General features: G+C 41.7%; 1 protein-coding gene across 2 annotated transcripts in view; it reads left to right on the forward strand.

Moving 5' to 3' along the window:
* The window catches only part of LYPD6 (LY6/PLAUR domain containing 6), a 60,818-nt gene that overhangs the window by 10,953 nt on the left and 23,570 nt on the right, over positions 1-26,295 (forward strand). The window contains exon 1 of one of the 2 annotated variants that reach the window (XM_083715407.1): positions 15,015-15,101. The exons of the other annotated variant lie outside the window; for it this stretch is intronic. The gene's annotated coding sequence lies outside the window, so the exon portion shown is untranslated. Of the gene's footprint in view, positions 1-15,014; positions 15,102-26,295 lie in introns of those variants that run through there. 2 annotated transcript variants of the gene reach the window in all.

Consider the following 26,295-nt stretch of genomic DNA (forward strand, 5'->3'; position numbering starts at 1 on the left):
ATGTTGAAATATACATTTGTTAAAAAACCAGAGCCCTTTCTATTAGGAATGGTAGGAAATGAAATTAATAAGAGAGACTGTAAACTGTTTCAATATGCAGTGACTGCCGCAAGGATACTTCTGGCCCAAAGATGGAAGCAGTAAGAACAGTGGAACCAACACTTGTTGGTTTTGAAGAGACTCTGTGAGATAGTAAGAAATACCGCAAAAAAGAGAGTAAGAGGAAAAGGAGTTGGTAAAGGCAATATTATGTTTAGAAATGCGTTAACAAATAGAAATTTTACGAAAGATTGACAGAGAAACTGAGGGAAGTCAAAAAATGGAAGAATGAGTGCAAAATAATTTGTTGATTGTATAAAATTGTTTGGAAAACGAATAAAAATTGTTTGTTTGTTTTTTAAAGAAAACCTATACAAGTCTTCAAGCAGTGGTTGCTGGAATTAATCTCCTTTGCTCACTTTACAGATAGCAGTGGAATCAAGGAGGAATCTAATGCTTTTAAAGTATGTATTGCTTTCATCTCCAAATTTTCCAGCCCCGTGCAGGTCTCCCACAGGGGTGGACCTACATGCCTACTCATGACTCAAAGGACAATCTTTATTTCTGAGCTCTTATTTAAGTGAATTTTTCTGAGCTCTTATTTAAGTGAATTTTTTTTTAGGGGGGAATTTCAGTTGGAGGATTTGCGAGATCCCATTATCTTGCCACTAGATCTTTGCTTCAGGGTTGCATATTTGAGGTTAAAAATATTTTGGAGTAGAAATGATATGTAGTTGAAAAGAAAATTTACGGAACCAGGGGTGGAGGGGAAGTCACAGGATTCGGAGAATCCCCATTTTATGGATTTGATATTGTTTTTGTATATGTTATTTTTTCTGTTTTTGTTAGTTTTGTTTGAAATTTAAATAATATATATATTTTTAAAGGACTGCATATTGTTGCACTGCCACAAGAGTAATAAGATACAGAGGGTAGTGCTGAATACGTACGCCTTGCAGGTGTCATTGGAAAGTTGATAATACAGCCACATTTGCTCATCCTAGATAATTTTGTCCTGGCATTGACATCAAGGGCAGCACTTCGAATGACAGGCTCCTCTTGGAGCAGGAAGCTCATTATGCTTTAGGCTTACACTCCTGAAACTGGCACAGAATTTATATGACATCACATAGCTGGCAAGATAGTAGCTCTGCTCCACAGGCTGTATGGAAACACAGCCTGTGTACAAATAATTCATGTAAGGGCTCCTTTTTTTCAGCTGAAAAGGGAATATTAACTTTTATCAACCGGTAGTAGGGTGTCATCTTGGAAAACAGAGTCATATGTTTTCCTGTAGCCCTTTTCCATTTGTGAGGCAAGTTTTTTTCCCCTTCCTAGAGAATCAAATCTCTGACTCTTTCATTTTTTTAAAAAATAGTGGAACTGCTCCAGAACTAAATGGAATGTGGTTTTGAAGAACTATACCATTGGTAGCCCTTTTTGTATGAAGAACATGAGCAGGTTGGAAAAGATCTCAGTGTCCCAAGTGACCCTTTCCATAAATCAGCAGGAGCTTTGTCGTAGATATCAATTTGTGGTAAATCTCAATGGGCCATGTGAATTAGACCTCAGTATATGAGCTGCAGTGATTTCCTTGCGGCCATAAAATTTGTCCTTTTTTTCATCTGGAGGGCAAAAAGGGATAGACAGAAAGTAAAGCTCTTCTCCTTTATTTTGGAGCTAAGACAAGCTAAAGACAACTTGGGTTTGGCTTTTCTGGTTTCGGTTCTTAAATACTTGCTCGAATCTCAGTGTTCCTTGTTTTGTATTCTCCCCCCCCCCCCCCAATTCTCCCTCCATGGCTACAACTGTTTTGTTAACTAGGTTCAAATCCTTGCTTGCCTATGAGGCTTACTTGTTGCGGCTAATCGCTATCAACATTTAGTCCAGGCAAAACAGAACTACGGCTAGTGGATAGGCCATTTGACTCTGGTTTGAGTTTACAGTTTGTCCTGGAAGGGGGTTGCCGCCCATGAAGCTAGGTGAGGCTGTTAGCCTCGGGTGGTGGATCCGGCCCTCTCCCTGCCCCTGCTATTGTTCTGCTGCCAGCCCTGCTGGGGCTTTGCCCTCAATCCTGGTGCAACGCTGTTGCCTTCACGGTCCTCACCTCTGTTGCGGCGTCATGGTGGTAGCATGGGCACAGCCTCAGGCAAGACTGCAGTTGTGGGACCAGTTGCAGTATGGGTGGGGCAGTGGAAGAAAGCCCAGATCTGTGGAGGGGGGTGGAGTTGGCATGGAGGAAGGGGCATAATCATGGTGTTTTGCCCATAGCAGCAAAATGTCCTGATCCAGCCATGCCCCTGAATTTATAGTTTGGGGATACCCTTGGCATGGTACTCTTGTTAGATGCATCAGCGGTGCTGGGTTCCTTTTTCCAGCTTCAGCTGGCTCACTCACCAGGACCCTTCCTTGCTGTCATTGTGTATGTCCTTGAAACCTCCAGAATTGATTTGGGTGGGTCAACCCTTAAATTGTTCAGAAACTTCAGCTGGTGCAAAGTGCCGCAGGTAGGTTGCTGATGGGTGATAGCCAGTTTTGTGAGATCTACCCCAGCTGCTGATCTATTTCTGTGGTCAACTCAGGCTGCTGATCTTAACCCTTTAAAGCCCTTAACACTTTGGGACCTGTATGCCTCAAGGACCACTGTCTTCCATATGAGCCTCCAAACTCAATTCAGTGATTGTCTGCGACTTATTAATGAGTAAGCCCCATTGGACATGAGTATCATGCCTGATATATTGTATTCTGTTGGAAGCCACACAAAGTGGCTGGGGCGCCCCAGTCAGATGGGCGGGGTACAAGTAAGAAATTAGTAGTATTCTTACTACTACTAGTACTACTACTACTACTACTATTAGTAAATAGACATAGAATTGCAGTGTTGCATTTCTGTGTTGCTTGACTTTTTTTAATAGTGTTCTTATTCCACATCCATAGCATTTGTCTTGTTATCTCACTCTTTGCTTGCTGTGTTGCTCTTTATTTTATTTTATTATTATTATTTTTAAAGAAACATTTCAGAGCACCAGTAGAGAGCAGTTTTATACAACAGGCCAGACCTCTGCAGATGTGTATTTCCTCAGCTCTCCCCAGCTGTAGCAGAAAGAGGGCACATGACCAGCCTTTGGAGCAACTGCACCGAAACCTGCCCTCTAATTAATCCCCGATACCTTTAACACTGTGGTCTAATTTGGTAAGAAGTTCAAAGGGATACAGTTTCACCTCTTGGCTCCTGGGCTGTAACTAGATAGCCTTATAGACAACATTGTTGAAACATGTATCTTGTGTCCATGTGTAAACTGAAGAGCGCTGCAGACCATGATCTAACTGTGAGGAACCTCCTTTGTGACAAGGGAACATGCCAACATTAAGACATCAGCACTACTTAAGTTTAGTTGTGATCTTCACATGATGTTGCTGATGGAGGTGGTGGTGGTGTTGATGATGATGATGATGATGATGATGATAGTAAGAATAATAATAAAATTGGAACTTAATGTAGCATTATGTACACAGGAAATGAGGTCTGCTCATGTATTTAAACTCCCCCCTTCCTCCCTCCTGTTCCTCTTAAACCCTCCCTGTGGTTCCCCTAATCTCCAGAACAGTTTTAGGGGGAGGAGAATCCCAAATGTGAGCAGAACTCATTCCATGCACACAGCAACTTAGTTGAATCCCATCCAGTGTGCCTTCTAGAATTCATATGCTTACACTAGAATAAAGCTTTGTTCTTTAGACAGCTATTCCCTAGAAAGAGTTATGGTTTGCTTGAAACTGTGTTGGGACTTCTCTATAAATGCTGTTTTATGCAGCTACGGGTTTTTCATCTTTGCATCTCTTTCTACTGCTGTTACTCCGTACTGGTGGTTTCTTAAATGTCAGATCTGCATTACGTATGGGTAGCGTGAGTGCATCTTCTTTGCTTTTAATGTGAAGTTTGCATTATGCATGATACTACTGAAGAATAACATGGAGGACAGTGAGATAAATGAACAGAGCTCTTGTTCCATCTCCTCTGTAGCATTTTAACGCTATTGGAGGTGTTGTTTTGAATCTGCCCACTGTTAGGTCAGAATGTTTGCACTCTGAAAACGCAATGATGTTGAATAAAGGAGTACAGTACATTGGATGGTGAAGCAGACTTCTGAGAGGGTTTATTTAGGCAAAAAGCCCACTGAATTCAATGAGGCTTGCTTCTTAAGTGTGCATTGGATTGTAATCGAAATTACTGGCAATTGGAGAGAGCCGATATCACTTGATGGGGCTCATTGGGGTTCCATTAAGGCCTGTCCACAGTGCTGAAAATCACCTTTTGGAAATGAAACAATATTTTAATAAAATGTTTTGGCTGGATACTGCAAGAACTACTGGGGATTCAGAAGCTGATATATATGTGAGAGTTATGAATGTTACTGATGTATGTCTCACTGAAATGCTTTTGATGTCGTAAGGAATAAGTAATTTAATAGGTGCCAAAGATGTATAATTAGGAGACATCTATTTTGTCAGTGTTCACAGTGAGCCAATTGCCACTTCTGCATTCTACAAATGCAGGATTTTAAATACACAGAGCTGTGATATTGACTGGACAGATCCTCTTATGGTCATTATTGGCATTAACCCCCAATTTTCAGACATTCACCTGATAGGCTTTCTCATGGGTGTCCACAGTCTTTGCATTTTAGGCGTTCACTGAAACATAAATGAAATATGTACGTATTTTCTGCCCTTCAGCTGAGTTTGTGAGAGTATCTAGTTTCAGGTACCCAGGCTCGGCCAGTACTGTTCTTTCCTTGTCAGGACTTAGTCGTGGAACATTTGAAGTAAAAAGATAAAATAAAACTGCAAAACATCGTTTCTCTTATCACTGTGAAATAGGGGCATATTCAGTGCAAGTTTAAATATTGGTGCAAGGTACTCTAATGGGCCCTCTCAACCTTGAAGAGATCACGATGTAGGTACCAATAATTATTTAATGGTGTCTTTAATAATGTCTTTCTTGACGCTCTGGGCAAAATGGGAATTGGGGTGGTGGTGTTTGGCAATTTGATGGTGTTGGGGAAACAATCAGATATCTGCTCTCACCATCATCTTGCAACTGGTTCATAGTGTATCTATGTACATCACAGCCTTCACTCTCTCACTCTGCTCAGAAAATCATAGTGGGGGAGTTGGGTTACAGTAGACACCCCTAGCAGAAAGCATTCTCAACACATTTGCCAAGTTTCCAGTTCTCGGGATTCGTCGTGGGCAGTCCATGGCGCTTAAACATCTAAGCTGGCTTTCTTGGTAGTCCTTCTGCCTTGAAACAAGTCAACTGGCACGGTAGATTTTCTTTATGCAGATGGAGCATAGTTGCCTCCAGGAGAAACACGCTGTATATTTGCTGAGCTTTTATAACTTGGACAAAAACAAAACTCATGATGTTTCACACTGGTTAATTATTACTTGGCACCCTTCATCTTCAAATACCTTTATGAATGTTCATGAGTAATCACAGAAGGTGGTATTTATTATTGCCATGTAGCACATCAGACTATAAAGACATTGATTTATTTCTTTAATTTCTCTCTCCAGACTACGAATGATAATCGAGATTAGATTTGAGAGGTTGATGTCTTGTCTGATCTCCCCCACCCTGTAGAAGTCTTGGCTACATAGTCTTGCTCTGTACTAGACTCCTAATGGGGTTATTTCTGGCTGGGTGAGGATAAATTTATTGTGATGGATGGAACTATAAATTATCCGTTTGCCCTCATTTACAAATTAATGGCTTGGGTCCCGAAATAAAAGTGGAAAGTCAAATTAAGTGGAGTCGGTCATCACCATGTCTGAGACCTGTTCAGCTTCTTTGCTTCTCTCCAGTTCCTCTTTCATTACCTTCCTCAGCAGTCCAACATGCCTCTGCAAGTATTGCAAAGTAAGCAGACAGGACAGTTAGTTAACTAAGAGGGAAGGTTTATGGTGGCAGAATCGTTCTCAGTTCTAAGGTTCTCTTAGTGAAGGAGTGATCTGGATAGCGGTAGCCTGATAATAACCAAACAAAAAGCTAGCCACACTTTGCCTTTTAAATAGTTGCTTACCTAGCTTGCCCAATCGGCTGTAGGTACTAACTGTTGATGGGCAATGCAAGGAAGCAGAACATGCCACTATATTAACTGAAGTGGCTAATCTAACCGACTGAAAGGTCATTCTGTCTTTTGGACAGTAGAAATCGGTACAGCTCCAATCTTTAAAGAGTATCATCCCACCTCACTCTCAGAGAGCTACTAAATATTTCTTGCACTGTCTGAAAGTAATACTCCCTCCTAGAGAAGTTAGACTGGCTCCTTCCTTGCTATCTGTCTGCTGGCAGGCTTTGGGGACTGATTGTTTTTGAGGACTAGAGCAGGTGCTGTGATTTTTTAAAAATGGTTATTGGATTTTTAAACATTAAAACAACACTAATTGAATTATAATAATTATTGCTTTCCCCCATGTTCTTAGCTGATTCTGTTCTATCTGTGTAAGCTTCCTTGAGTCCCAAACTGGAAAATGGCAGGGTATAAATAAATATAATAACAATACAGTTGAAAGTTTTTCTTTTGGGTTTTATTCTGCAGAATGCGGTATGAGTAAGCGCAGTGATGCTCCGGATGATAGGTCTTCAGTTGGGCCCCCTGCTGCGCACTCTAAACAGCAGGGCTCCCACCAAAACAAACAAGCTTTTCATCATAGTAAAATGTCCTAGTGTTTTGACAGCTTTGTCTGGACATCACATTACACTGTACTGAAAATGGAAGCGTTTGAGCCAATGAGAGTGCAGGGGTGGCACTTCATAGTTTACATTTTCAGTTAGGTGGATCCCCTGAACTCTTTCTGACTCAAGACATCAGATGGGCATGAAGCTTCTCTTGTCATCGCTTGATGTGCATCACACATTATGCACATTATGCAAATCCTTTAGCGCTTACTGGTTCCATGCTCTGCATCTTACAGAATCTCTGAGTCTTTTGATTTTTTTTAATATATAATATTTATTAGCAGTTTTTATTTTTAATTACAATACCAATAAACAATACAATATGGCACATTTCTTGACATAGTTTTCTTAGCTTCTTTGGACTCCCTCACACCTCCCGCTCCTACGTTCCTAACTAAAAAAGTTTTATCCAGCAAATTTATCCCCTTATTTCTATTCTTATTATCTAATTTTCCAATATTATATCTCTAATTTTAGATATCCTTTATTCAAATCTTAAAATTTAAATATAACCTAAAAATTCTCCAAAAATCTGTCTTTTCTTAAATTTAACTTATCTTTATATTTCACTTCATCTAGCTTAATGGTGCCCAGTTGTTTATATTCTAGCATCCTTCTTAACATTCATATAATAGAATCTCTGAGTCTTTTGAAAGTAGTACTTAATGCAGGTGGATCTCTGTTCAGCTTTATGGAAGTCAAAAACAAGTCACAAATAGTTGTCATGGGACTGAGCCCTTCCTTAACAAACCTTTAGTTGCTGGAAGGTTGATACATTTTGCAGAACTAAAGGTGTGGGGAAAGGATAAGATTGTGAGTTCGTATTTCTCTCACTCACTCCCTCACACACACTTATTTAGGGTTATTTTTTCCAAACAAAAAGTATGTATATCCCACTTTTTAATCAGTCTTCAAGGTTACCAACAGCAAATAGTGATCATAAAAAGGAAATATGAAAGTGGTGAAGAATAACAGTGCCCCAGACCAGAAATTAGCTGGAATGGTCTCTGCTCTTCAACTTAGATCAGTGAATTTCCCAAAGTCACATTAAAAGAAGAATTGGGTTTTGCCATGCTCTAGAAAGCAGATGGTGATTAAGGTTGCAATTCTAAGCCTTGTTAAATATGATAGAACTTACTTCTGACCAGACAAGGAGTAAACCCATTGATTATTTTGCCCTCTTTGGAATTGGTGTGTAACATCTCAGCTCTGTCCTTAGACATTGCTACACGAGGAGCACGCAAGCGTGAATGGCCAGCTCTTTATGCAATAAAGTATATTTCTCTATTCTCCAGGCTCCTGCTTTACCCAGACAATGTTCCAAAAGCAAGCTTTGGTTCAGTACAAGTGGCAACCCATGCTTGGCAGCCGTTCCTGAATTCTTCTGCCTATAGTGGGAATGTGTGCAGTTCAGTTGCAACCTGCCTTCAAGTCAAGTGTGGCTGAAGGGCAGGTTTGGTAGCTCCTGACATCTTCTGGTGTCCCAGGGTAGGTGAGGGGAAACAATGGATCTCCCTATTAACAGTTCACGATAGGTGCCAGAAATGCCACCTGTCCACATGAAATGGGTGGGGTTAGCCGCACTGTGTTTATCCTTTTTTACTACCTCAGTTAAGATGAAGCAAAGGAGATGTGTACTCTTGCAGTGGGGAGAGTGAGAACACATTCTTTTGAGGCAGTAAGAGAAGCACATGGAAGCTCTGAAAATACATAAGGGAGATTGGCTCTGAAGGTGCATTTCCTGAGTTTAATTCCTCTTCTCATCACCATCTCCTTTGGTAAGAGGCAGCCTCCCTCTTAAAGGATTGTACGAGACTGGTGGTTCATCACAGGTGATCTCAGGATGCAGGGATGGCCTCACAGGGATGGTGCCCTGTGTTGGCGGAATGAGATGTGATCATACACCCATCCCTGTTTGTTTCACCCCTTTCTACTGCTGTCAACAAATGAGTAAGATAAAAATCTTACTAATGAAATTTTGGAGTAGGATAAAGTTGTGCATGCACTGTCAGGACAATTGGCATCATAGGCCGGCTTGAGAGGTGGAGGCAGACCACCTGTTTATCTCCTCCTTGTTCATTTGGCATGTATAGGAAACAATAAGAACTCTCAGAATAGAGTGGGATCGTTGTTCTGTGTGTGTGTGTGTGTGTGTGTGTGTGAACAGCTCCTTCTGTTGTCCTGTGTGGTAGCCAACATTTCTCTAGAAATGTTCCCCCAAAGTGTAGTAAGCAGAACAGAATTCTAATTAAGGACATTGCATATTTGCACAGTCAGTTAATTGTTCAGAGAATATTTTTGAAAAAGAGTTTTAATTTAAATAGCTTCTGCTGTTGGCAAATCTGTTTGCTTATGTTTGTGTGTGTGTGTGTGTGTGTGTGTGTTTAATGGTAAAATAATAATGTCTCCAATTTAACAATAATGTCCTGGGAACCTAAAATAGAAATGTTTGTTTACAGTGTATTTATGCAGTTTGTTTATGAGAAGGTCACACTGCTCTGTAACTTGTTCTGATTGTTTCCAGATTTCTGTGTTGTAATAAATTGTATACTATGTTGAACTAAATATTACCCCCCTGCAATACAGAGTTGTATCCAGTTCAGCCATTTAAGAACGCCCAAATTTAGGATGCTTTGGAAAGGTTTATTTCTTTTAGCCTATTTGAAACCAAGGGCATTCAATGTGCAAGACTGTGATAAACAGACCAATAATAGAGGAACTGGTGGGGCTTCAGATGTTGCTGGACTACAACTCCCAGCATTCCCAGCAGCATGGCCAATAGGGATGCTGGGAGTTTTGGTCCTACAGCATATGGAGCCCCACAGATTCCCCATCCTTGAAATATATCAAGAAAGCTTGCTAGCAAAGGGGTTCCCAGGTTTGCCGGTAGAGTCCTATAATCTGTGGCTGTGAGGTGTTCCCACTTGGCTTTTAATTAGAATTTCATCACTTTCCTCAGAGCTATTGTAATGACTGGTTACAGTGCAAGAAGATTTACGGGCATAAACGTAAGGCATAAAGTTCAACAGCCAAAAATTGCAATAAGGAATGTAGAGTGTAAACTCTTTTTTCCCCTTATCAGCAATGCAATTAAGACAGATGATTTCCATAGTTGTAAGCATCCTACAAAACCTGTCTGTTACTAATGTTAAACTTGGCTACTCTGAAAGTGCTAATCTTGAATTTCTTGATGGTCTGAACTCTTGCCCTCCACCTCTGCCCAAGAGAGCTATATTTGGTCCTAGCAGATTATTTCTTGCACAGCTTACCTTCTGCATTTGCTGTTTTTATTGAAGTAATATTGGTCAAGAAATCAGTCAAACTTTGAAATTTTAGAGGAAGCACTTTTGATTAAATGTTATTGGGAGGGAAATGCCCCCAGAGCTAGGAGATGATAGGAGCAGAAATATGGCTGATCTGACAGATATGTTCACTATTCATGCTTGTGTATTCAGAACAATGGAACATGGGGAGGAAATGGAGTCTAGGATGGTGCTCATCTGACAAGGCTAATGTAGTTTTAGCCTTCAGTGAATAGAACCATAATTTCCAGGTCGTGGGAAGGAACCCTTCCACTTGGTTTTGCTCTAGTCAGACTTCAGCTGTAGTTCTCTCTCCGGTTCTGGGAGACACACTTGAAAAAGGATACAGGCATAATGGAATGGGTTTAGGGGAGGGCAGAGAAGGTCAGTAGTATGGAAAACAAGACTTCTGAAGGAACTGGGTATATATAGCCTAGAGAAGAGAAAACTGAGGAAAGGCGCTTTAAGAGCACTCTTCAAATAAAGGGTTGCTGATACAATAAAGGCCAAAGCCTTGTTCTTTACTGCTTCAGCAGACAGGATTAGAGCTTGCTGGCTTTAGCTGAAAGAGGTCAGACTTTGGTTGACCACCAAGAAATCTACTTGATGGTAAGAACAGTTTGGAACCAATTCCTAGTGGGTTTGCACACTGTCCCTTGCTGCAGGTCTTTGGGTGATAGCGTGCTCTGACAGTTGGGCAAAATTGTTCCCTCCAGCCTGTGTTTCCCAGTTTAGCCTGAATTTGTTGATTTGGCCCCTGTTTTCTGACTTGCAGTTGCACTCGTTGACTTGCCCAATGGAAATTACTAATATGGACGCCAGCAGGGATTGGCAAGAGAGAAGTAGGTGGCAGCATATGCCATGCTTGAGCTGTGTTCTTTCTGTCTGCAAAGCTGCCCTTAAATGGAAATCTTAAGCTTGTTTATGTAGGAAACCTACTCTTCTGTGCGTGGATGGGGAGATGGGCTGCTTGAGTACCCTGGCATTCTCCCCTGTTCTCCCTATGGATCCATCTAGCTCAGCATTCAGTGTTTGGGGTCGGCTGATGTTTGTGTAGGGTCCAATTCCATGCTGCATTCCACGATCTGTTTCTGCCTGCATTGAGGTACTTCCTCGTTTTCTCAAAATAATTTGTATGTTGCTAGAAGCAGTTGAGTGTGTGGCCCATGCCAAAGACTTGCAGTGTTTTGCGAGCCTTTGGTATTATATTGCATGCTCTCTTAAGTTAAATTCATCAAAAAGAAAAAAGTAGTTTATAGTAGTCAAGTCTGAAAGCTATTAGTCAACTCTGAAATTTGCTAATCTTGTCTGCCGTCAGAAACTAAACAACCAGCAATACTGATTTTCTGATTTCCTTCCTTTTTTTCTGGCGCACAGTCGTAAATGAGTGAATTTATCCAATGAAATGCCACTAAACCCAAAGCTGTCTTGGGATGGAGGGCAAGTATATGAAAATAGCCCAAAATCAGCAAAAGGTTTATAGCAAAAAGACACTGGCCCAATCCAGACCTGCTTAGTTTCACCTCCTCTGTTGCCTCATCTGCCTCCAGGCTGTGCTGTGCCTTGTTTGCTAATAATTATTTGCAAGGGAGTCCTTTTTCAGTGTATCTTGTGTGATTTTGGGTTTTTTAAATGTGTGTTTGTTTGTTTTCATTGTGTATCTGAGCTGCATAGAATTCAGGGGAAGGTAGGGTATTATTATTATTATTATTGTTGTTGTTGTTGTTGTTGTTGTTGTTGTTGTTGTTGTTGTTGTTGTTGTAAGAATATTCTTTTACGGGAAAGGCCCAGTATTGGAGAACTGGTGAATCCATGCTTTCCAGCTCTCGTCCTTCCCCACAACAATATTTAACGTATTTTCCTACATGCAGTGGGGATTAGATTAGAAAATGGGGAGCGGTTCTATACTCACCTCATACTTGACAATAAGATAGAAGCACTTCAGTGTATAAGCCCCCAAAGAAAAGGTATGACATATATAGTGCCTAAGTAATTTTTGGAACTTTGTGTAGTGAACAATTTGTGACTGTACTTCAGTGGGTGGATTTGGAAGTCATGCACCCTGCCTCAGATTTTTCAGGTCTTTGCAAGTGAACAGAAGCAGTTGAAGAGAGTGTCTGTTGTTGTTTTGTTTCCTGCCAAACCTAAGACTGAAAAATATATAGGTAAAGGTAAAGAAAATACATACAGATGTTTGAGAAACATGCCAGTGTGCTGATTTGCCATTTAAAAGCTGTTCTGGAAATCTGTGAACCAAACACTTTAGCAATATGATGTTCCTCTGTCTTTGAACATGGGCCTTGTGAAGGGGTAAGTGTTTAAATCTGTACCCTGCATTATTTATTTATTAACAAAGCACCCTAAAAATGGTTTATACCACATAAAGCAAGATAAACCAACATTAAAACAACATTCGCAAGCAGAGCAATCAATAAAAGCTGCAGATCGCTCAGCATTTTTTGAATGTCAGAATGCCTAAAAAAAGGAGCAGCCTGATGAATCTCCACTTGGAGGGGGTTTCCACACAGAAGGTATTCTAACATTTGGGATGGAGGGATTTAAATGTGACTTTATATTTCTGCCTTCCCCTTGTTGGTATTTTCCTTTCTTGGTGTTTTCACGTGCCTTTAGGCTGTTCCAGCAAAGCCCTTTTTCATTGTACGCTGTGCTGAGATTATTGACGGCCATTGTGGAGCAGTGGTGGTTGAGGTTTCTACGCAATATGGGAGGCAGTGGGTTGGGGGGATAGAAAATGGCACCCAGTTATCCTGCTAGCGCATGGCTGTTCTGACAGCCTCTCTTTCCACCACTCTAAGCCAGAATTCAACACTCCCATTGTTGTAGGCATGTTTTGTGACAAGGAATTTCATAAACGCGAGCAGTTTCTGAGCTCTGGGCTCTGCGCCGAAGATTTCAGGTTAAAATTGCCACTGTTACTCGGAAGTAAACCCCAGCTGAGTTCAATGGGGCTTCCTGCCAAGTAAAATGTGCATGGATTGGGGACTTGAAAACTTTCTTTTCTTTTAACCCCAACATGTTTTGTTTAGGTTTTAGTTGCCTTGTTTAATGTACTTTTAATGTACGATGTCCTTTTAATTTGAAATATACTAGCCAGTTATTTATGATGGTTTAAGCAGTGCATGTTAATGTGTTGTCTATCTCAGACTCTGCTTAAAATCAAAACAAATTTTGGAGTGGGATCATTGAAGGACACTTAAGTCTTAGGTTTGCGAACTGGACACTCAAGGTGGATGTCTCTGTCATCAGTTGTGTAGGCCTTTAATATGTGTTAATTGTGGTGCCAAAAAGATATATTTATATGAAGGAAAGGGGGTGTAAGGGGAATCCAGTGCTTGTCTGCAGAGTGGAAGGAAAGGAGGACCCTTTTCTGCCTTCCCACTTCCAGCCACTCTCTAAAGAATGGAGAAGAGACCCTCTTAAGTATATTAGCGGGGAGGGGAAGCATGGCTTTGTTTTTTGCAGTCTTCAGATGAAAACTAGACCATGTGATAAATGAACATAAGATTTTAGCTGCAGTTCATTCATTTTCAGCTGTGTATTCTTGTTATTAAAAAAGTGTGGCTAGACATTCGGTTGCTGCGCCCATAACCTAGGTTTAAGGTGCCATTTAGCTCCTAGCTTTCATAGCTCAGTTTCTAACACTGCTCTAACCAATGATGCTGTTGGCATGCAGCAAAGCCAGTTACTGCTCTGGTTCAGTGTGCCAGCAAGTACCTATGCCGGGTAAACTCACCCACATACCTCTCAGTATTTTTGGTAAATGCTCTGCGGGGAAAATAGAGGTTAGCAGCGGGCATCACTGCACAGGTTGCACTATATAAATGTGTGAAGGAAGCATGGTTCTTGGTGCAGCAGTTAGCAGGTATAAGATGCAGAATTATCGCAGAGGAATGATGCAAAACTTCTTTTAATGAAAAAAATGGTTACCTCATTGACTCTCTTTTGCATGTCAGTACATTTGTCCTAGGGCACTTACCTGAAACATGTCAAGCTTGAAATCTGAGCCTAAGGACAATGCTCATAGAGGAAGTTAACAAATTATAGGCCTTGATCTGTTGGGACAAATGACATTCTGGTTTTCATTTTCTCTCCAGATCTCTCTGCAGTGGGCTGCTGTTTGATCCTGAAGCTTATTTCTAATAGGCAGCAGGGACAGGTTTAATCTTTTCTCCACCTTCGGTAGCTGCTTGTAATGTGTTGCAAACCACGAGGACCTGATAATTGCCAAATTTGTGTTATAACTAGTGCCACCTTGGAGAGAAATGTAATTCTAGGTATATCGCACAGTATGAACACTAACATTGCTTAGTGGCGAAGAACCTGGTGGACAGACCATAGGGTCCAATGGGTGCCTTGTGCAAGTATCCTTTTAATGCGTTTGGTTCAGAGACATTTTGGTGGCCGTTCTCATAACCACATATCTGCCAAGCAGCTGCTTAGTGGTAGTAGGGCAGGGGGAATTTCGGAGTAGAGAAGTGGAGAGAGGGTTGCTTAACCCCATCCTGCCCGCTGCTTTACCCCACCCAGGGTTGGTTTATTTCTGCTGTTTTTAGCCCACGCTTCGTTAAAACCATTAACTGGGTGGGTGGGTTCTGGACCCATACATGCACCACTGCAAGGCAAAGTGGTTGAACGCTGAAAGTCTCTGCTTCCATGACTTATGAATGCTCCAGACTGAATATAGTTCTGCATCTAATGTGGATTTTCTGCATCTAATGTGGCCCTGCAGTACAACCCAAATTGCTTGCGTGTGTATTTGAGTTGAGAGTATTGGGTTGAGGCTTCATTTCAAGAACTAACATGCATTTAAGTTGGCGTTTGTGTTCAAATAGGTGCTATCATGTTCAATATTTCAGTGCCTTGATCTAGCTTGAAGGAATGTCGGCTTAAACTCATTCTTCCAGGCTTCCAGAGGCAGCACCAGAAAGATCAGCCCAGCTGAAGCTGCCGTTGCTGGCTGGCTGCATCAGGATGTTGTTTTAAAGGTTTCTGAATCAGTGAGTATGGGCTCCTCTCTCCCCACCTGCTCTTTTTGCTCCAGGGCTGTGTTAACAAATATAAAATATTCATTTGATTCTTGCTTTCTGGAAATGAAGCTCCCAAATTATTAATGTGATAAGACCAGGGGTACAGTCAAAAAAGGTTGGCCAAAGAGAGAGAAAAATTGCCTTGTAAATTATATATATATATATATATATATATATTTGCTTTCGTAGATTTTCACGGGTACAGGAATGCAGGTTTTGGTGTCCTCGGGTGTCTTCCCGTGTAAAAGTTGGGGTGTCTAGGCCTAGACACCCCAACTTTTACACGGGAAGACACCCGAGGACACCAAAACCTGCATATATATATATATATATATATATATATATATATCCCCCAATGTGTGTGTACACTAAACTTGTGTTTGTGGGATCTCTAAGGCCATATGCACATGTTAAAGGCTGCCATGTGGAGATCTTAACTGTAATTATTGTTTTTATGAGCTGTGAAGGAGGCTGTTTAATTACAAACTCATAAAGCATTTAGAACAGTTATTGGGGAAGTATGTTGTTGTTGTCACCTGCCCTTCACCACATGCTCTTGGGGCAGGGACATTGGCTGATGAGCACAGAGTCATAGAGTCGTAGACCTGGAAGGGACCCTGAGGGTCATCTACTCCAACCCCCTGCAATGCAGGATTCCTGCCCACAGCCATCTCTGCAGGTGCTCAAACCACCAACCTTCTGGTTACCAGCCAGACCCACTGACCCACTGTGCCACATAGGACTATCAACGGGTTACATTTCTGACAGCAGCCTCTTACTGCCAGGAGCTCCATAAATTAAAAAAAGAAAGAAAGGTAAAGGACCCCTGGACAGTTAAGTCCAGTCAAAGATGACTATGGGGTTGTGGCGCTCATGTTGCTTTCAGGCCGAGGGAGCTGGTGTTTGTCCACAGACAGCTTTCCATGTCATGTGGCCAGCATGACTAAACCGCTTGTGGTGGAACGGAACACAGTGACAGAAGCCAGAGTGCACAGAAATGCCATTTACCTTCCTGCCACAGCAGTACCTATTTATCTACTTGCACTGGTGTGCTTTTGAACTGCTAGGTTGGCAGGAGCTGGGACAGAGCAACAGGAGCTCACTCCATCACGGGGATTCAAACCACCGACCTTCTGAATGGCAATCCGAAGAGGCTCAGTGGTTTAGACCACATCACCACCCACGTCCCATATAAGTACAGAGCCTCTCTCAAGGGTAGTGGCAACCTTAAACAATGTAATTTTATAATAATCTGAATAAAGTCGCCTTATTTTTGAGGAGCCTGAATTCAGATTTGGTTGCCTTCATTGGAATATTCTGACCTAGTAAATTTTGGATATGGGGACTATTTTTGGTGGGGTTATACTCTGTGTGTGTGTGCGCGCGCGCGCGTGCGCGTGCTTGTTTGTTCCCCAAGCAACGCCTTTTCTCTTAACACTTGATTCTGGTTCAGCTACATCTCTGCTTGATCTTCTAACCACCCATGGTTGGGTATGTGGCCCTCCCTCCTTCCACTTTTCAGAACCTCATGACAGTTACTGTTATGTCTGCACCAGACACTTTACCTATTGATAGCTGAAAGTGGATTTTCAGGCTGTGTTTAGTTTTGTGGAAATGCCAGCACAGTTGTACCATACTTTTCTGTGTCTTAAGCTCCAAAAAAATGAAAGAGAGGAGAATTTGGAGGGATTTGGGTGCCATCCTAAACATGGCAAGAAGACCAGGCAGCATTATATTCGCACTGTTTTGTACTCTCTGCATAAGAGCTGTACTGTCTCATTATCCAAGTTCCCATTGAGCTTTATGTACTTGGAAATAGAGTCACATGAACTCCTGAGTTCTGGTATTCTCATGATGAAGAAATAGCAAGTGGTGTTGTCCTTAACTGCCATGTTAAGTAAGTATTGTTTTGGAGAGGGGGTGGCTGTATGCCTGAGTCCCCTTCTAATTCCTCAATCTAGCATGGCTTCAATTTCTGGAATAGCCAGGCTAGCTTCCTGGTGAGGTCATGGTCCTTGAAGGATAGACCATTAAGATAATAATAATAATAATAATAATAATAATAATAATAATAATTAATATCCCGCCCTCCCCAGCCGAAGCTGGGCTCAGGGCAGCTAACAACAATAAAACAGTACAAAAGTACAAAAGATAATGAAGGAAGTCACTTTGTAGCAGAGGTGAGACCCTGTGCAGGAGTCCCTGGTTGGCCTGGGCCTTTCTATGCATGGTACCAAAAATATGGCAGGCCCCTGACCAATACCCCTCCTGCAGGGCTTGGGCCTCTGAGGGCTGGGGCAAGTGTATCTGTCTTCTCTGGCAGAAGGAAAATGAGATGGCCACCCTCCTTCAGCTCTCTAGTAGTTTGAAAGAAAAAGGCAGATGTGGGAGTTGAGTTATGTTCACTAGAAGCTGGAAGGCTGCAGGCTGGGCAGCTGGGAGAAAAGCCATGCCTGATTTCTGCTTGAAACCAAGGCATTGGCTATGGGAGAACAAGATCCTCTTGTGGTGTTAAGATGGAATATACGTGTAAATAAACCATATATCCTAAAGACACCACGGTCTCCACCAGGCCTGTGCAGGCATTGGGGCAGCCAGGTACATTTGGCCCGGGCCTCCGAAGCCTAAGTTGGCTGGGGTCCCCCACCAGGGCCTACCAGAGTTACACTGTCATGCAAAGAACTTCCCATGCCTCCCAGCCAACAAGGAACACTTGCCCTTGCCTCAGACAAACTCTGCATGGGCCTGGTCTCCACTTTCCTTCATTCCCAGGAAACCGAACCCTGGGTTAGTGTCTAGAACCCCTGGAATCTTGCATCATTCGGAGGCTGGGGTGGCGCAGATGGGGCTCATCTTGGGATGCTGTTTTAATGTTTCTTGTTCATCATTATCATCGTCGGTTTATTTATATACTGCTTTTTGGCCAAGGCCCTTAAACAGACTACAAAAGAAAATACAGTTAAGGTGTGTGGTAGAGGCAAATACAATAAATCAATAAAAGTATGCATCACTTTTGTTCTTGCAAATAATGCACTGCAACATCAATTTGCAATCAAGTAGATGATCGGATTCCTGTTTCAGATGACTGCCAGCTCCTAGAGATTTGTTGTTGTGGCTGTGTTTGTGTTTCGCTTTCCCTCCCAGAAAACTGTGTATATCCCAGGGGTGAATGCTGCTTGTAAAGAGATCCACTTCCAAGCAGGAGGGCTGCAGCTTGTAGCCTGCCATGTTGTGACAAGCTGGAGAACTCCTTATTAGTAAGTCTCTTGGCAGGGAAAAGTTCCGGTGTTCACCTGGTAGGCTGGAAACACTGTTAGCAAGGAGAAGCACTGGGGGGGGAAAGGCAGTTGTCTGCTCTTCTCGCCGTGGAAATATTTGCAGCCTCGAGCTCTTCTGAGCCAGCCAGTCTGCTTGGAAGAAACTGCCCCGGTTTGCCTTAGTGTCAGCGTGGGTATCACCTTCCATCTGATTTTACAATAGATGAGCAAAGTACTTTCTTTCTTTCTTTTTTAATGAATTTTTATTGTTTTCCGTACATATTCTTTCCCAACAAACCATAATAATACCATACATTCCCTTTGACTCTGCCGAGTCGTGACTCCCCTCCCTCCCTACAATTGGTATATTTAACCCCTTTCTATTACGCACATCATTCTCACAATAATACTATTATACATTGGAGGTACAGTGGTGCCCCGCAAGACGAACGCCTCGCAAGACGGAAAACCCGCTAGACGAAAGGGTTTTCAGTTTTGGAGGCGCTTCGCAAAACGAATTTCCCTATGGGCTTGCTTCGCAAGACAAAAATGTCTTGCGAGTTCCTGCGGTTTTTTCCCCTCCCCATCTTTTCCTAAGCCACTAAGCCGCTTATCAGCTGATCCGCTGATAAGCCGCTTAACAGCTGATCGCTAAAAGCCGCTAAACCGCTAATAGCACTAATCCGCTAAGCTGTCAAAAAACCCCGCTATACGAAGAGCCTCACGGAATGGATTAATTTCGTCTTGCGAGGCACCACTGTATTATGTCAATCCTGCTAGTGTCTTAACCTCTTTACAATTCATCTTTAAATATTCAATAAATTTACTCCAATTATTTTAATATCTTGGATCTTCCTGGTCCCGGATCCTCCCTGACAATTTGGCAAGTTCTGCATATTCTATCAACTTCACCTGCCACTCCTGGATGGTTGGTATGTCTTGTAATTTCCATCTTTGGGCCAGGAGGGTTCTTGCGGCAGCCATAGCATACATAAACAAATTTTGGTCTTGCATTTTGATTTCTGTTCCTATTAAACCTAATAGACACGCTTCCGGTCTTTTGGGGAAAGTATACCTAAATATTTTTTTGAGTTAATTATAAATAGATTTCCCAAAAAATTTTAACCTTATCACAGGTCCACCACATATGAAAATAATCCCCATCTACCTTTTTGCATTTCCAACATTTTCTTTCTCTTTTTCTATACATTTTAGCTAATTTTACTGGCGTCAAGATGGCACTTGGTGCCAGATGAGCAAAGTACTTTTTAAGTGGCAGGAGGAATAACCATCCTTAGATCAGTCTGTGTCCAGTTGTTACCAGTTTTGCATATGTTCATCCCATCCTGTTTCCACAATTATCTGTGTAGTGGCAACAACTGATTTATGCACATACAATTGATGTGCAATTGCACACATGTACATTGCAGCAACCCAGAAGTTGCTGGAAAAGGGGCTGTAATGGGAGGCATATTGAGGTGGAGTGGGTTTATGTTCACTCCATGAACACACACGGGGGTCAGGAACATAAATCTCACACAAATCGGTTGTTGCCTATATATTAAAACACATATTTATGAGTTTCAACACAAAGATCACATTGAAATATGCATTTTAACTCAATTACATGCATTTCATCATAAAATATACATTTTAATTCACCTTGGCACTTTTTTAAACCAGGTGCCGAATCGCAAAATTCAAAGAAGTGCAAAAATGGAAGAATAATTGCATCTAATCCACCCATTAGTCCATGGAGCTGCTGTTTCCATCAGAGTTCACAGTAATTGAATTCATCAAGTATTTGTACCCATGAGAAGAGCCCTGCTAAATCAGTCCAAAGGCTTTGAGTTCAGGTTCTGGGTCTTGCTGGGAACAGAGAAGTTAAGTTCCCAGAAGCCAATACTTGGGAACTGTCAAGTTGGTGACTTCAAGAAGTATGCATTTTGTTCTATTCTATTTGAAACTGAGTGTTGTAGTTAATAGATAAAATGTATATTTTTACTTTCATATTTGAATTACAAAAGATATGGTGTTATATTGACAAACTTCAGAGCCTTGCGAAATGGAAATGGGAAAATCTTTTGGAGGATATGAATAACTTGTCAGTGGTTAAGTGTGTAAGTAGAAGTACAAACTAGGTTATCAGATTAATTCGGGAACAAGGCCTTTTTCTATGATGATGCTGCATCTCTGGAGAGATTTCTGCTTGAGTTTGTTGTTGCTTAGGTACCAAGAGAAGGTTACAGTATCTTGTTTTCTTGGGCCTTGAAAAAAAATCCTCTTCAAGGTTTAACTAATTATTATTGCTTCTGCTTTTACTTTTGGCTACTTGTTACTTTATTGATGACTGCTCTTCTAGAATATTCACGCCTCGTGAAATAAGCTGCTTTGGAACACTAATGGTGGGGGAAAAACAGGACAGGAATACAAATTCGGTTAGATTAGAAAGGTTGCAAACACACTTTGAAGCATGCCTCACCCTAAAAAGAAACCTGTAATTTGTTAATGGTGTTGGGAATTGTATTTATGTGAGGGACAAGCTATAGTTTTCAGGATTCTTTGATGGTTTTGTATGTGTGTGTGTGTGTGTCTGTAGAATATACTTTAAAAGTATGGTGTGTATGTAGCCAAAGAGAGCACATTCATGAGTGCTTGAAAAAAATGCTGCCCTTTTTAGCTCCATGAACTCCCCTTGCAACTTGTAATTAGCAGCAAGACTAGATGGTCCACTTTTTCATGGAGTAATTAGTACACTAATTGTGTTTGACTGTTTGACCATACTTGCCTGCTGTAATTGAGGTAGGATGGTGAACTCCTTCACCATGGCTGCTCTGGGTCTTAACCGATGACTATGTGATATAATGAAGCCTGCAAAGACGTCAAACCAGCTAGAGTGTGTTTGACCTTTCCCAAGGCTTGGGAGAAAGGGGTAGGGGGGACAGGAAAGGGGAAAAAAATGAGTGGAGGTCTTGGGGAGGGAGATTTGTCGAGAAGAGAAAGACATGGAATGATTTTTGTCAGTTTAAAATGTCAGCCAGCCCAGGCATGGAGAAAAAGTGGGAGTGAAACTGAGCACCAACACAGAATACAAGAATGAGCAAAAACATAAACAAGCAGTCCTGTGTATTTCTATTTACAGGTAAGCCCCACAGAATCCAGTTGTGTACAGTGGTACCTTGGGTTACATACACTTCAGGTTGCATACGCTTCAGGTTACAGACTCCGCTAACTCAGAAATACTACCTCGGGTTAAGAACTTTGCTTCAGGATGAGAACAGAAATTGTGCAGCGGCGGAAGAGCGGCAGCGGGAGGCCCCATTAGCTAAAGTGGTGCTTCAGGTTAAGAACAGTTTCAGGTTAAGAACAGACCTCCAGAAAAAATTAAGTTCTTAACCCGAGGTACCACTGTAATCTTAAAGTTCAGGAGAATTATGGAATCTAACATCACTGGTGCAATATCCCATCAACTCCTTAGTTTTCATCTGCTGGCTTCGAAACCACAAGTGGGACACACTCTGACCTATGCTGACTCACAGCAGTGGCATCACTTTTTTCCCCCACCCTACCTAAGGAAAGGCATGGGGAGGGTGACTAGAGGCAAAAGGATGATTTGCTTACATACATATATTTTTATAAGTATGAAAAAGAAAAGGGAATTTCAGCAGATAGATTCCTTTTTCCTCAGTACTGGATGACAAGCTAGTTTGACATCTTATGGGGAGGTCCACAGCTGAGTGGTTGAGCATCTGCTTTGCACGCTGAAGGTTTCAAGTTCCATGTCCTGCATTTTAAGAGACCCTTCCTGAAACTTTGGAGAGCCTCTGTCAGTGGTGACAATACTGAGCTTGATGGACCAATGGCCTAGCACAGTGTCTTCCTATGTTCCAAAGCTGTACCAACATTCCATCTGCTATGCAGGTCGGCAGTTCAAACGGGGTGAGCTCCCGTTGCTTTGTCCCAGCTCCTGCCAACCTAGCAGTTTGAAAGCATACCAGTGTGAGTAGATAAATAGGTACTATTGCGGTGGGAAGGTAAACGGCATTTATGTGTGCTCCAGCACCAGAAGCTGTTTAGTCATGCTGGCCACATGACCTGGAAAACCTTTCTGCGGACAAACGCCAGCTCCCTCAGCCTGAAAGTGGAGATGAGCACAATACCCCATAGTTGAATTCGACTGGAGTTAACTGTCCAGGGGTCCTTTACCTTACCTGAACCACTTCACATAAACCACTTCTAGTGCTGTGCAAATAAAAGTAGTAGTGATATAGTTGAAAAATGGCTTCAGGACCGAGTTAATGGAGTATCCACTAGTGATGCTAAATCAGGACCAGTGTGAGATTAGCACTTGAAATATTTATGTGTTAAACATATGGAAAAACTCTCCTTATTTAGCTGGCCCTCAGCATTGACCTTTCGTGTCCTATTTCTGCATCGCTGCTTACCAGGCATATGTTTCTCAAGAAGTAAATACAATTTTGGTGGTTTTAATCCTGGGCCTGCTCTTTATCCTTATCAAATTTCATCCAATTTATTCCTGGCTGTTGCTCTCCAATGTATACATGCTTTTGTCCTTACCTTTGGTAAAAACAAAACGAAACTCTTCCAAATACAACAGTAACAGGAAAAGCCTTGGTACGTGCTGTGAAACTGCACCATGTGATTATTACTACAGAGGGGATTTTTTGGTCTCTGTTTTCTGTAGTTCCAGTGATGATTACAGCAAGGTACAGCGAAAAGTGAGATTCTGAGAAATGATATGGCAGGATGAATTTTGTGTTGTTCTGGGAACAGTTGCTTCCATTGCATTGCAGCGTTCCAGTCCATCACAGCAATTTTTTGTTTCTGCACCCCAAATCAAATTTGCACCAAGATTGCTATATTCAAAACAATGTCAGTTGTTGCCTAACAGGAGTGAGGTAGGGGCTCAAGGACTACAGTGGGATTGCAGAGTGTGCTGTCAAATTATTTACTGTTCAAGTCCATTGCATGGCATCTGACGGGGGCTCATACACAATGCTTGGATTACTTCTCATTGCCACATATTTTCCCACTGTAAGCATGTTCCACAGCAAAGCTGCCGGAGGCCTGATTCAGACATGCAAATACTATTGTGACTTGGTGTGTGTTTTGGGGGGGGGGGTTGAGATTGAAAATTTGACCTGCCTGGAGGTTGCCCCACTTGACAAAGGGTGTGTGAGATGTTGCTTGCTGAGGTACCTTGGATAGCTTTCACCACCCCACCCCCCAAAATGATATTTAGAAAGGATTGTGGAAGCGGCTTTATTTTAAGGGATTGCTATGCTAGTGTTGCAGATGGCACCCTCACTGGACGCCATCTGCAACACTAGCAGGATCACTAGCCATTTGAACTTACTTCTAAGCCACCTTCTCCTACAAGATGTATCAAGGTGGTGTACAGCTATGTGTACAAATGCAATGGAGCATAAAATTCCATAAAACAATGCAAGTTTAAATGTTGAGATCTGGACGGCATCATGTTGACTCCTTTTGTGCTAAGTCAGGCTTCCTCAAACTAGGCCCTCCAGATGTTTTGAGACTACAATTCCCATCATCCCTGACCACTGGTCCTGCTAGCTAGGGATTGTGGGAGTTGTAGGCCAAAAACATCTGGAGGTCCGAGTCTGAGGAAGCCTGTACTAAGTCATGATTTAGCAACACATGGAAGGAAAAGTCTGGGCAACAGGGCTTGTCCTCCTTTTGGCACTGCTGCATGGTGGAATTTGAAAATCCTTTGGTTTCTTTTAGAACTCATCTTGTTGCAATGTCTGAACCCAGACAAATTGCTATTAGTCTTCACAGTGGTTTACGAAAATAAGCCAACATTAAACTATGGTTAATGGAGCTAGCTTCCTTTCATAAATATAGTTAAGATTGACCACTGTTTAGGGTTCAGATGTAATGCTATAAACTGTGGTTAAATGGAAATCGAAGCTTCCCATTACCTTGTCGAACAAGAGAGGGAGCATGGAAGCCAGAGGCTTATCATAATGGCTTAGGGTTACATGCTTGTTTATTTATTTGTTTGTTCATCTCACTTATGAATCACTTCCCACAAGGTATTTCAAAGTGATTTATAATATAAAAACATTTCTATAAAAACAGTTGAAATACAATGGTTGCATTCATATTTTGTTTAGATTCAATACAATGGTGTTGCATCATGTTAGAATTCTGTATGCAAAGCCTTAGCTTCTGTTTTTACAAATGAATTTAAGTTTCTGGAGCCAACTATGTGTTGCAAACAAATGAATGTAACTGAGTCCAAGCAGAAGAAAATAAAATAACAAGAGGACATTTGAGTGGAGAAGCAGTGGATGATGTGAAGGGACCACTTAAATCAGGAATGAAGGATATCTGCACACCACATGTTCTTAGACATCTCCAACTCCCATCAACCCCAGCTAGCAAGGTCAGAGATGATGGGAGCCTCAAACCTTTCCTCCACCTTTTCCCACTCAAAATCACCTTCTTTCCCCTCTTCCCCAGTGCCGTTTGAAATGCATGTTCATAAACAAGAAAGTTGCTACTTCTGGATAGTTTTCCTCTGTCTTCTGCATTCTGCTGCTTTGATACCAATCATAGACCATAGAAATGTTTATTAAATCACCTTACACATGTGAAAAATAAGCCACATAGGAATGATAATGTCAGAATATGGCATTATTTATGGATTAATGTTTTAGGCAATTGTGTTGTTGAGTTCAAATCCCTATTTCTGCACCTTGATAAATTATCTTAATTTTATTCTGAGGGTGCTGTGTGAGTGGTTTCTGTCACATAAATAAACATTTTTCCACATCAAAAGCCATACGAATTCCTGGTAATCTGCCTGCACCAAGTACTGCAGTGCCACTAGGAAGAAAAATATTTCTTAGACTTCAAGATGAACATCTTAGGTGATTAATTATTAGATTGGATGAACTAAATTATTACTTGAAAGCCTAAAACAGGTATTTTTAGGAAGGCTGTGGTAATCGTTGAAGGGAAAGAAGTTGATAATATACACCGCAACCTTTTCACACAAGATCCTGTGAAATCCTTAATGCATGCAAGAGTTTAGATCATAAGAGACTGACAGAACAATCCTGCATTATTATGACACTTAGGGGTAATAAGGGAAAGAGAGAATTCTGCTTGAATGTCTCTGTAATGTGACTAGAGAATTATTTGGATGGGCCAATGATAAGATTAAAAATAAGACTAATTCAAGTTGGGTATACTTCTGATGATTAACCATGGTCTTCTATACTAGAACAGTGTAGGAGCCTGGAATCACATTTGGAAATCTAAAATTCTGGATGTCACAAAATACCCATTTCGCAAAAGAAAAACTGGTGCTGCTCAGAACCCTCCCACCCTGCAAAACAACCCAAGGGGTGAAACAACCACAACTCCCAAAACAGAAAAGTTGGTAGCACCCCCTGTAATGAATCTTCAAACCAAACAAAAAAAATATTTTTTAAAATATTTGGAGGTGCTGGTGCCCAGGAGGCTGTTTGAAGATGCTGTGCCCTGGAACGTTCCCATTTCGGCAAATGCGTTGTGGACCAGACTCTTAGCAAAGGACCATCTGAGGGTAACAAATCAAAGGCCGGTTCTGGGAATGGGTCTGACGGGGTGCCACGAGACACTCTGCAAGTCCTGTCCAGCATTCAAGAGGGATTAAAAGTTTCATTACAGTTGATGTTGTTAGTGCAGCACATGAAGGAAGTCTCTTCTGCAGTTTATTATCCCCAGCCTTCTATTGTTTCCTGAGCTGGTGATAGCAAAGACAACATGTCGCCATCTTAATCAGATCTGACAAATGGACAATTATGTTGCTGCTTGGCGAATTTGCTGGGTGACTTCAGTAGCTCCATTTTTGGAGCAAAAGGCCAAGGGAG

Source organism: Podarcis gaigeae (assembly GCF_964106915.1).
Source record: "Podarcis gaigeae genome assembly, chromosome: 1".
In the NCBI taxonomy this organism is placed as follows: domain Eukaryota; kingdom Metazoa; phylum Chordata; class Lepidosauria; order Squamata; family Lacertidae; genus Podarcis; species Podarcis gaigeae.